We start from the raw sequence: 13,172 nt of genomic DNA on the forward strand, positions 1-13,172 counted from the left end.
CCCCACAATGATTAATATTTTTATTAACCTCCACACATCTCTTCATGTTCACCAATCTAGAAGCTCTCCGAATCCTGTCTTTTTTAGAGGATTTTATGGAATCTTCATTACATAGGCATGATTGAATCGTTGGCCACTAGTGATTAAAGTCAATCTCCAGTTCCTATCCCCTCCCTGGAGGTCAGAGGGTGAGACTGAAAGGTTCTGCTTCTAGCAACCAGCTCCTACCCTTAGGTGCTTTCCAAAAGTCACTCACCAACAGAACAAAGGACACCTTTACTGTTGTCTTCCCTTAGGAAATTCCAAGGGTTTTAGGAGCTCAGTGCCAGGAACTGGGATGAAGACCAAATATATATTTATTACAAATCACAATATCACACCTTGTAAGGCTTATTTCAGACTTCTGACCTCCAGAACCATAGGAGAATTTGTATTGTTTTAAGCCCAACAATTCATTATGAAATGGCTTAAAAGCACAAAGTTGAGGGTTGCCTGGGTGGCTCAGTCAGTTAAGCATCCGACTTTGACTCAGGTCATTATCTTGTGGTTCATGAGTTTGAGCCCCACACCAGGCCCTGTGCTGACAGCTTGGAGCCTGGAGCCTGCTTCGGATTCTGTGTCTCCCTCTTTCTCTGACCCTCCCCCACTTACACTCTGTCTCTCTCACTCTCTCTATATATACAATAAAGAAACTTAAAAAAAAAAATAATAAAAGCACAAAGTTGAAAAATCAAAATGGCTGTACTAATGGCCCAGCGAGGCTCGATTTCAAACTAAGTAATCCTTTTCCTCTCTTCCTCAAACCTCCCCTCCTCCCTTCTTAGCCTTTTCTTTCAGGAACCCTGTACCACCCTGACAACTGAGCTGGCAGTGCATACACAGTCCTGGCAAAACCAGCTAGATCCTGATGTCCCTATAAAACACCCCAGCCCCCAACTTTGGGCGGGCTTGCAGTTTTGCAGCCTCTTTTGTTCTGCAAAGCAATAAAGCTAATGTTCCTCTTTACCCCAAACTCTGTCTTCGAGTTATGTTTGCACTCTGAAGCACAGAGATTGATTTTTGATAACACTTACAATAGGAAACTGATAGAAAAGATTTTAGCAACAGCCCTACTGGATGTCGGCGATGTGTGATGATACTCTTTTCATGGGTTATCTGGTTTAATGCTTGAAATAATCCCAGAGGTGGGAGCTACTTATCTCCATTTTACAGAGGAAAAAAACGAGGTGCAAGAGGTTAAGTGACACCCCAGAGGGCCTTTGCAAGCTAGCAAGTGCTGGAGCCTTGAGTCAAAGAATAACTCAACGACATTGAGCTCATTATTTGCACTCTACTTACTTGTAAAGAGGGGAACCATCTAAAAATGGCTAGAAGAGGACTTCTATGAAAGAAAGAGGGGGAGAAGGAGAAGCCAAAGACAGACTGGAAACCATGAATTTTAGTTTCCTTGCCCAGTTGACCACTGGCAATGATGCCATTCAAAGGGTTCTGATCTTGGGCAGCTAGAAAGAAAGTAACTTTAGTTGTTTCCATAAACAGAAGACCTTGAGAGTTGAATTTACTCTTTGTAATGCCTTCCCTGGTCCTTTGCTGTCATCTCCATGCTCATTAGGCAAGTTTATGCCATCATCTTTATGAGAAGTTCTCACTAGAGGGGCATCCAGCTGATTTTAATTACCTCCCAAGCCGTTGAAATTACTAAGAAAGAGCCAGGGAGTCTCCTTGATTCCCCCCCAGCCTCACACACTTCAAGGTCAGAGAAGCAGGGAAAGCTTAATCTTGGATGGACTGGAATGCCCTCTGAGGACACCACTGATTTTTCACATGTCCTGTTTCTTCAAATTCTTCCTTTGATGCTTTCCAAACGTTTAGGTCATTTAGAGTGGACTTCAGCTACCTAATACAAAAATTGAGGCCACAGCCCTTATGTTCTTTACCGGGCTGTTCATCTTCACCCGGATCCCAGCCCGTGGACCTGGGTTCATTCTGGAAGAAAGAGGCAGACAGGGTGCTCTAGCCTGATGAGAGAGAGCCCAGGGCTTCCTCCAAAAAGCCTAGGACTTGGTCCCAACCACACCCCCTCAGCTACCTCGAGAACATCGCCTCACCCCTCTGTGCCTCAACACTCTTACCCAGTTGGGCACACAGGATGTTTGAGATCTAGAGCTCAGAAATGATTTGCAAGCTGACAGGTGCTGTGCACACATCACTTACAGGATACAGAAGTTTTGTTCAGTGCCAGTTTTCTCACAGCAGAAGGCACACGCTTGAAGACAGTCTGTGTTATGATGCTGCATATTTTGCAGGGTTCTGAGGTCCATTTTGTCCCCCTGCTGGGTCCCAAGGGGGGTGGGACTAGGTGGGAGACCAATTATCTTCTTCCTTCTCATCTCTTAGTAGGTTTTAATTGTCAAATCTCCTAGGTGCTTTAAGTAAGGGGGAGAGAGGAGACCTTCCAAAACATACAGAAGCTATTTCCCTGTGGACATGGCCACCAAACCATGCTCTTATTTTTAAAGGGGGCCCTGAAGTCATTTTCCAACACAAGGTCTCATAGAAGCTTGGTTGCAGGCTGTAGCCTGTGCTGCTCCTGTAATGTTTTAATTGGCAGTTAAGTCAAGAGGTTTAATTTCATCCAGTCCCGGCTTTGGCATGTGTACAATTTTTCTATATATCCTGTTTCCTCAAACTAAAAATGTGTCTCTCCCCCATGCGTCCAGCCCATAGCATCTTAACCTTTGTTCTTTCTCCAGAACACCGTCTGTGATAGTAAATTACTCAGCAGTGGATGAATTAGCCAAACCCAATGTGTGAAAGAAGATTAGGAAATTAGGTTCTAAGCACAGGCACAGGATGGGGCTGAAAGATACCAAGACTTGTATCCTGGTTAACAAAGAAACTAACCTTTATTGGCATCAGGCATAAAATCTGCTGTTGGCAATATTTCACTGAATCCCCACAACAACCTCAAGAGTAAGTGCTGTTGTTATCCTTATTTTGTAGATGAGGAAACTGAGACACAGAGAAAGTAACTTGACCAAGGTCACCCAACTATTCTTGGTCTCAGGATTTGAACCCAGCAGCCTAGTTCCACAACCTCACACTGTCCTCCCTTGGTGGATTTGGGACTGCATTAGCTTTGCGTTGATTCATTTATTCATTCATCCGTTTAAGTCTGTGGAGGAAGGGAGGAATTTTTACAAGAGCTGACCCCAGAATATTTCTGCAGGAGGCACCTGTCATTAGGTTATTGTAGGCAGAAGAGGCTGACCAGGTTAATGTCAGGAGGCCTGAAGGTGCACCCTGGGGTTGGACAAGGATCATGGTGGCCTGGAGAGCCCACCTGAGCTTTCAAATCTGGAATAACAGGACAGTGAATGGAACTTTTCCTGCTGCCTGGGAAATTGGTGGTGAGTCCACAGCTGAATACACGAGGTACTAAGAATTCTATAGCCTGGAGAAAACCACCTATCACTGGGTCCTGACAGTTGCCCCCAACCTCAACCCAGTGGCTTTGAGGAGGAAAGGCAGAAGATGCCTTACTATGTTCAACTCACCACCGCCTCCCCCACTCCTCGCCGCCAGACCCACTGCTGAGAGGAGGCAGGGGAGCCTGAAGCCAAGTGAGGGAGGGGCTCCAGGGATGGGGCACAGAGGGCAAGACAGGGACCTGGCAATGTTTGAGTGGGATATCCCTCAGGATGTTGAAGGCCATGAAGTGGCGAAAAGCAGACCCTTCCTTTTGGCCCTGTGTTAGTTTCCCAGGCCCAAACCTGGTAGTTGGAAAACAATAGACATTGTCTCACATTTCTGGGGGCTGGAAGTCTGAGATAAAGGTGCCAGCAGGGCCACACTCCCTCTGCAGTCTGTTGGGGAATCCTTCCTTGCCTCTTCTTAGCTTCTGGTGGTTTGCTGGCAATCTTTGGCATCCCTTGGCTTGTAGATGCATCACTCCCATCCTTCATCTTTGCTCGGCATTCTCCCTGTGTCTCTGTCTTCACACAGCTGTCTTACAAGGATGCTGGGCATATTGGATGAGGGGCCCGGCTTTCTCAGTATGACCTCATCATAACTAATTACATCTGTTAACGACCCTACTTCCAAAAAAGGTCACATTTTGAGATGCTGGGGTTAAGACTTCAATATATCATTTGATGGTGGGGACCCATTTCAACCCACAACGGGCTCCACTGCCGGTCTCGAAAAAGGACAACTTGTGGATCCACAGTGCCATCTGGGAGGAGGGAATCTGAGGCCTCCCTCCACTCCAGAGAGCCTGGGGTTACAAACTGCCTGAGGCATCATTAAGAAGTGCCAAAGAAAGGTGGCCAGATAGCCTGGCTGCAGAGATGGGACAAAAGGAAGTTGGTCGGTACGGTACATTTGCCCCCATCCGGGTCGGGCTGCTGGGAGGCCAGCTTGGGAAGACTGTCAATGATGCTGCTGAAATCACTCATCACCTGGCCTAAGGCCCAATTTGCAGGATTCTCTACCAGTAAAGCATCTTTAACCCTCTGGAAGCAAGTCACTGGTCAGCCCACTGTCCAGTGGTGCTGTACAAGTTTTAACTCATCAGATTTTTACGATAACCTAACGTCGTGGGGCCTGCCGCCATCTCATCTTACAGCTGAGGGAACCGAGGCTCAGGGACACACTGAGGCTGTGCAGGAGCTCCCAACCTCACACTCCTGCCTCTCCTATAAGATGGGGCTCCTGCACCTGTTTCTCCCCTAGGTCACCACCTTCTCTATGTCCTGCCTGCCGTCCCTGCTCTTCATGCATCCAGAGGTAGAAACAATCCGAGTTCCTTTATGGCCCCAAATCTGCTATGAGACTGTACGTGAAAGAAAGAGGCCCCTCATCACATTCCTTTTTACAGACATCACAGGGCATCACAGAGATCCTTATTGCAAACGCCCTGCTACCCAGTTTCATTTCCTGCGTAGTCTAGATGGACACAGATAGAGGCAGGGGGTGGGAGGCATGTGTGGGGAGGGTCTGTGAATCTCACAAGAGGGACCCTCATGATGGCTGCATCACATCTCTGCTGGATCCTGCAAGGGAGAGGCAGGGCGCAGGGAAGCCAGGCACCAACTTGGGTCCTGTGACATTGGCAGGAGGGACCTAGGGTCACGGTCTTAAAGGAGAAGGCAGGGTACAGAATAGGATCATTGAGGGAAGCTGCCTGGATGAACCAGGCTCCGGCACCCCAGCTCCATCTTCCTTCCCAGTGGTCACCCTCAAGATGACAGCACATAGGGAAGGGTGTTTATCCCTGCATTTGATATTCAATGCATGCCTTACAGGTGCCTGTTCTGTGCTGGGAATCGTGATGGCGCTCTGCATATGCTGTCGTCCTTCATCCTCCCCCAGCCCGGGAGATGGGATTCTTGTGTTCATTTTACAGACGAGCAGATGGAGGTTTGGAGAGTGAAGCTGACTCACAGCTGGTGGTGGAGCCAGAATTCAATCCAGCGGTGTCTGACTGCAAACACCCTGCTCTTTCTGCCCATTCCTCACCTACTCATTCATCCAACACGTCTATTTTTCACCTTTGCACATGCGCCAGCTATTGCGCCAGGTGCTGGAGAGACAGAAATAAATGACACAGACATGGTGCTTGTCCTCACGTCCTCAGGTTCCAGGGGGAAGTCAGATCCCTCCCTTCCCAAGTAACCAGCACATTACCACGTTGTAGATCGGGCTCATTGCCGTGATCACCAGTAATGGTGATGTGGTGTGGTAATGGAGAATCACAAGGTGGTGGAAGGGGATCTAATACACACTGTGTGATCAGGGAAGGTGTCTCTGAGCAGGTGACATTTAAGTTGTGCCTGGATAATTAGAAGAGCAGGGGGCAATACTTTTAAGGAAGAAGGAACAGCAAGTGCAAAGGCCCTGAGGTCTAAAAGAGGCCAGATGAAGGCAAGGGTGATTGGTACCGAGTGAGGGAAGGGGAGAGGATAGGATGTGAGGTAGGAGAGGTGGGCAGGATCCCGGTCCTGCAGGGCCTTGTAGATCAAAGGGTGGGGTGGGGGGTGTCCAGGATTTATCCTGGGGCAATGACAAATCTTTTCTCTCAAGGTGCTCACATTTTAGAGTGGGATTTTTTAACCTTGGTGCTGTTGACATTTTGGGCCAAGTGATTCTTTGTTTGGGGGACTGCCCTGGGCACTGTAGGATGTTTAGCAGCATCTCTGACCTCTACCCATTAGATACCAATGGCATTTCCTCACCCCACCCCACCCCACCTGTCATTGGGACAACCACAATGTCCCAGATACTATCAAATGCCCCGCTTTGAGAACCATTGACTTACCGTACCTAAGGTTTGTTGTTACAAAGTCCAGTGTGCCTGGTCCAGTTGATCTCTTGGGTGGCTTGCCTCCACACGGTAACTGAGGGATCGGAGCTTATTCATCAGGTGGCTCTAGTATCTCAGAGCCCTTTGCTTCCACCTAATAGGCAGGGAAGACAGAAGCATGGAAGGTGGCCAGGCCTGGACATGAATATGTATGTCATTCCTGTCCACAGTCCATTGGTCAGAACTCAGTCTGAGGTCCCAATCTACCTGCAGGGAGGCGGGAATGTTCTTCTCTCATGCATCCAGGAGATGGAAGTGACCCTGGTGGCTAAGGAACCGTCTCCACACAATGAGCTAAGCATTCACTTATGTGACCCGTTGATTGCTCACGACACCCCGCGGGTACTGTTCGTTCCATTTTCCCATCACTTATCTGAATCATGGGCCAGCGGTCAGAGCAGGAACACTGGGACCCCAGGGAGAACAATGAGAAGGCTCAACGCTGGGCTCCTTGGACACAGCTTTAGGCTGACATACGCAGTAGACGGCCGCAGTTTGTTTTGTCAGCATCCCACCCTCCTTTGCTAGCAGAACCCTCAATTTTTGTTTGAGGAGGCAGTTTCGTATACTCTTGATCCAAGTGAGTCTCCCTGCTCAGTGCCAGCCAGTGACCCAGGTCTGTGCCAGTGAGTGTGCTGCATTCCTTGGGCCACTGTACCTGTGCCTGGTTCTCCTCACTCTGCTCGATCAAAGTAAGTCTCAAGATTTTGCTAAGAATGCTGGGACAGAGTCACCTTTTTTAGGTTGGATGTGAATTGATGTTCCTGGCAACCATCTTGTGGCCATGAGGAAAATCCTCAGAATGGAGCCGACCTGGAGAAAGTGGAGAAGACAGATAGAGTCAAATCAAGTGCAGGTGGCCTGTTTGTACTTTGTGTCTAATCTCAGGAAGTCAGACCCTTGAACTTTCTAATTACATGAATTAGTAAGTTCCCATTTTCTGTCACTTTGCAATCAGAAAAGTACTGAGCAACATAATACATTTTCCCCCTCAAGGCCAGGGAGACCTGGGGACTGAGGAGGGGCAGGATCTGCAGGAGAGAGCATCTGTGGAGCCACCCCCAGGATGCACAGGAATGCCAGAGTTGGGGACAGGAAGCTGAGAACCAGAGGCAACTAGAAAATGGTCATAATATCTCTAATATTAGGACAAAGTTGCCCTGACATGCCATCCTGAACTTAGAAGCTCAAATAAAGAAAATAGTATCCAACATTGGTTCCACCTTATGAATCACTAATCTAACGGGTCCTGACCACAACCCTGAGAAGTAAATAACTTTAATATATCCATTTTACAGGTGAGAAGACTCAGAGAGGCTAGGCAACTGGCCCAAGGTCACCCAGCAAGTTAAACAGTAGAGTTGGGACTCAAAATCAGGTTTCTGATTTTGAGGGACTCCACAGCCCATGTGTTATTTGTTTTGGTTTTTGGTTTTTGGTTTTTTTTTTGGGGTTTTTTTTTTTTTTTTTTTTTTTTTTTGGTATATGATTAACATCTTCCTGAGCTTGTTTTAAAAAATCAAGCCAGGATAGCCTTTTGTTTTTTATCCAAGCCTGGGATTTCACAGGCTATCCACCCAGATCACCCAGACATAGACTTGGGGAAACCAGAGCAATGCCCTCCCCCCGCCACCAGCTCCTCCTCCCTCAGGTCCTGTGTTTGGGTAACAAACGCCTTCGCTAGAATACATATTTAAGCGTTCCCAGGGCACACAACATCTGCTGCAAACATGCTCACAGTTCCCTTCTGCAGGTGCATGGTTCAGCGTGGGCGAGACGGAGTGCAGAGAAGACAGCTAGAAATGTCAGACGATATTCACACCCCGCCGTCTAAGAATTAACAAGCCTTTGCAGAATGGCTTCTGTCAGCAGCCCCAGGCGTGGGGGGACACACACCCTACTTCAAGCATGGTGCATTTGTGCCCCTGGAAGGTGTGTGTGTGTGTGTGTGTGTGTGTGTGCCCATGGTTCGTGGGTGTGCACGCACAGTGATGCACACACAGCTCCTAACCAGAACTGAGTGGCAGTGCCTCCTGGAACCGAGCAAGTGAGTCAGCCACCCAGGAAAGGGAGGCATGATGATGATGGTTCTTCCAGATGGAATGATGCTTCCTAGCCCTTAAAGAAAAAAAAAAAAAAAAGGTCTTCCTGGTAATTTAGAAGAAACAAAAAACCAAATCAAACCCCAACTCTTACAGGCTCTAGGGAGACTCATTACTGTGAGAGGTACTTTATCATAAAGATATTGGGTTTCTCTTCATGTAAGCAAATCAACGCAGAAGCCTGTGTATTTTTCAGAACCAATTCTGAACGAGCCAAAGTGAGTTGTATGCAAGCTTTTGTTTCTTTTTCCTCTGGACCAATAGGAGGGCCAACTCTTCACTCCTGCTGACTGCCCTCCCCTGGGGCACCTTGCCAGTGACACATGATCCTAGCTGGCCAGTCCTGACTGGTAGAATGTCATGATTGATGAATAATGTCTGCCTTGGGTGAGGCATGGTGAGCAGACATTCATATGTCAGATACTTCCCATTTCTGCTTCAGAGTTTGAGACACTTGAACGTGTCTCATGACTAATATTCTTTTTTTTAATGTTTTATTTATTCTTGAGAGAGAGAGAGAGAGAGAGAGAGAGAGAGATAGTGTGAGTAGGGGAGGGGCAGAGAGAGAGGGAGATACAGAATCCAAAGCAGGTTCCAGGCTCTGAGCTGTCAGCACAGAGCTGGACATGGGACTTGAACCCACAAACCGCAAGGTCATGACCTGAGCCAAAGCCGGACACTTAACCAACTGAGCCAACCCAGGGTGTCTCATGACTAATATTCTTAAAGCAATGAGAATATTACTTATCAATCCATGCATAAATATTTATTGAGCCCACACACATGCCCAGTCCTGTGCTAGGTGCCATAACATGAGAAGGGGGAGCAGAATTAGCATTAAGCATCTTCTACATGCTGGCTGCTTTCTGTGCATTTTCTCAAATTTCATTTCCCCTTCAAAACACCAGGTCTGAAAGGTTTTATTTTCTCTACTTTCTGGATGTTGAACTGAGGATCAGAGCTAGTCAGGGGCACATCCTGGACTCCAGTGCAAGCCTTAGACCTCTGGTCTGAGCCTCTTTCTACCACGCCACTCACTCATTCTGTATACATCGATTCTGGTTAATAGCAAGATGGCCACACCAAGAACAGCGGCTAACACTTACATGGTCTTTACTATGCATCAGGCAAGGCTCTAAGAAATTTGCATACTTAATTCACTTTCTGTTTCCGCTGTTAAATAGAAGGGCAGAAAAACAGATGAATGAAATTGTGTTTCCTGACCACAAGGAGCTCGTGGTTCAGCCAATGAGACAAAAGGTAATTAATAATTTCATGTTCAGGTGCACACTCTCAACCTAATGAATGTCAAGACATCATCTCCTCCAGGATGCCTCCCCTGAGAGCCCGCAGCCTCTAGGCTCTGGGGAGCCCATCTGATCCATCTCTGACATCTGGTTCCCAGCACAAGAGCTTTCTGAGGGTATGTGCTGTAGAGTATTTGCTTCATGTGTGTACCCATGGAAGTCTCTGGGGATGGATGGATGGGGCAAGGAGATGCTACCTCTCCTGGGTCAACAGGAAAGTAAATCTCTGGGGCCTCTCAGAGCCAAGAGACCCTGGGCCACTTCTATGTTTGGGGGTGACTGATAGACCAAATAACGAAGAAATGGTGTCACAAAGTGGTATATTTTACAAGGTACAAGTCAACAAACGAATGCTTTGAGCAACACAACCCATAAAACACAATGAGGAGTATGTGAGAGAAGTGTTCCTGAAGACCCTGCATAATTAAAAACTCTCATAATTCAAGACCAACAAGGAGAAGACAGAGGCAGCTTCTGTTTATGGCTGGAGTGGCGCCATCGTGTGGCAGCAGTCATGAAGTACAACTTAGAATTCTTTTTTTGGCTGGCCCTCTCTGAAAATATTGGACTCTTGAATTTCCTTCCACTAACTGGTGTGTGTGTGTGTGTGCGTGTGTGTGTGTGTGTGAAAGAAAGAGAGAGGAGGGGGAGATATTTTTACTGTTTCCAGTTTTGCATTTTAAATTAGGCTTCATTAATATTTTCACAAAGCACTGCCTAAAATTCACACAGAAAGTGACTTCCCCAGAATGTCTCAAATCTGAATGTGTGAGGCCCTGCGTAAATGTGAGGATGGGACGAATTGCCACTCCCCAACCTGTGACAGGTCCCGCGAGTCAACATGTTCACTTGTTCACACCCTTCTCTCATTGGGTCCGGGCCCTGGGACATGGAGGCAGGAAGCCAGGGGGATGTGTTTGGCCACTCAAGCAGGGTGCCCCACAACAGCAGGGGATACCCTCTACACTGTAGCAGTGAATTCCTACGGCGAATTCCTGTCTGCCATGCTGGTGCGGAGAGCTCCCTGCTGTCACTGTCCAGCCGGCTGCTTTCCCACAAGAACCCCTTCCTGACATGCTCCACCTTACATCGGACACTCCTACAGCCCATTTGGGCAGTATTAAGGCAGTTCTAAGTCTTGTACTTTCTTGGGGGTGAAGAGAATTCATTTAATGTTGAACAATATTGCAAGAGCACCTTCTGGGGTGCCTGGATGGCTCAGTCAGTTAAGCATCTGACTTGATTTCGGCTCGAGTCATGATCTCATGGTTCATGGGATTGAGCCCCACATCAGGCTCTGTGCTGACAATGCAGAGCTTGCTTGGGAATCTCTCTCTCTCTCTCCCTCTCCCTCTGCTCCTCCCCTGTGCTTGCTCTCTCTCTTTCTCTCTCTCTCAAAATAAATGAATAAACTTAAAAAAAAATAAACAACATAAATATGTAAAATACACCATATTTCACTGATTCTATGATGTGGATTTATTTCTCACATTTAATATGTCTGAAATCAGGGTGTATCCTACACCCGATGGTGTCTCAGCATTGTTCTACAGTTTAATTGGCGTTATTTTTTCCTTCTTTGTGGTACAAAACTAATGGCTCATCTTGCTGTTGATGTTGTGTGAATCTGATGAACTGTGGAGTAAATTATACAGTGCTAATAAGGAGAAAAATCAAGCAGGGAACTGAATGAGAACTGCAGCAGAGTGGGGGCTGCGTTCTCTAGGCAGACCTGGCAGATAGGGACAAGGTGAGTTTCAACAAAGACATGAAGGAGGTGAGGGAGAGAGGCATGTGGCTGTCTTGGGGGAGAGCACTGCTGGTAGAGGGAACTGCATATGCAAAAGCCCTGAGGAAGCAGCCTGCTGGGAAGAGCAAGGAGGCCCAAGTAGCTGTAGGAAAATGAGCAGTGCCGGGGAGGAGGGGGGTGCTGGGGAGGGACTGAATAGTGGATGAGTTCAGAGAGGGAGCAGCGGCCAGATTATCCAAACTTTACGATCTTTGCAAGAACTTTGATTTTTACTCTGAGCGAACTTTGAAAGCAGTCTTGGTCATCTGATGCCCATTTTGCAGATGAGAAAGTTGAGTGTCAGTGAGGTTTTTAAAATGTCCCAAAGCAACCCAGGAGAGCAGTGAAGCCCGGATTCAGAGCCAAATCTGACTCCCAGGGCAGCTGTCAACTCGAAGGAGGCAGGCAAGTGACTAGCGTGGAGAGATGAGATGGGACGATTGAGTGCCCAGCCAGGGACAAGGCAGAAGTTGGTGGGGGAGCTAGCATGGAGGAGGCTCTAGAGTCCCGAGGGTGCTCAGCAAGATCGGAGGGAAACCTCCTCTAACTCCCTCTGCTGGAGCCCCCTAAAGCTCAGGCACCCAGATTCACAAAAGGAACATCCCTTTAACATACAGGAACAAGAACATAATTCTTGAAAGAGGGATTAAGATTAAATGAACATGATTATCACGGCAGCGATGAAACCACACAGATTTCATGTGTGCATCTTGTTGCTCAAAGACTTGAGTAAATATGTTTAACAATTAGTTGTTAGTTAATGCATCAGTAATGCCCTATAAACTAACTTATAGAACTGTGTCAGAGATTCAGTAAGTATTAGGAGCTCCAAGTTGGATGCCTGGAACATGCATTGCCAGAGCGTATCCCTCCCAGCCCTTTGGCTGTTGGCTAGGATGGGGAGGGAGCCCAGAATTGCCAAGCCCAGTCCTCTCTTCCTTCTTTCCTATTTCCCTCCCTTCCTTCATGGAGCAAGGTTGAACCTACCAATTTGGAGACCCACACACCTCAGCTATGGGTAGTGGCAGCTGAGATAGGGTGACCATTCCAGAATGCTTCCTTTTTGCAGTAGACTCATTGTATGAATGGCCTCACTGTACTCACATCGCTTTGCAATGTGACTTTGCAGCCCCTCTCATTGAAAGATGATTCTATTTCTCCAACTCTTAAAACTGAGCTGAACTCATGACTTGCTCTGGTCAGTAGAATGTGACAGAAGTGATGGTGTGTCAGTTGGGAGTACCTGCACGCTTCCTCTCTCTCGTACCCCATGAACAAACCTTGTCTAGTCTGCTGGAGGATGTAAAGAGGCTTGGAGGAGAGCCCAGGTGTCCCAGCTTACATTGTGGACCAGCTTATGGACATCTGATCCCAAAACTATGAGAGCCCAGAGCAGATCAGAACGTTCCCTACATGACTCTCAGCAGACCTCAGACACAGGAGGGAGCCCAGCTGAGACCAGAAGTATCACCCAGCTGGCTTGTAGTCTCGTGAGTAATAACGTTCATTGTTTCAACTCATTGAGATTGTAATGTTTGTTATACAGCAGTAGCTAACTGACACCCCTCTGCTCTGAAGTTGTTCCTGATGGGGCTGGGTCGTGTGACTTA

The sequence above is a fragment of the Panthera pardus genome, unplaced genomic scaffold (genome assembly GCF_024362965.1).
Source record: "Panthera pardus isolate Hobbes unplaced genomic scaffold, ASM2436296v1 HiC_scaffold_8, whole genome shotgun sequence".
NCBI lineage: Eukaryota > Metazoa > Chordata > Mammalia > Carnivora > Felidae > Panthera > Panthera pardus.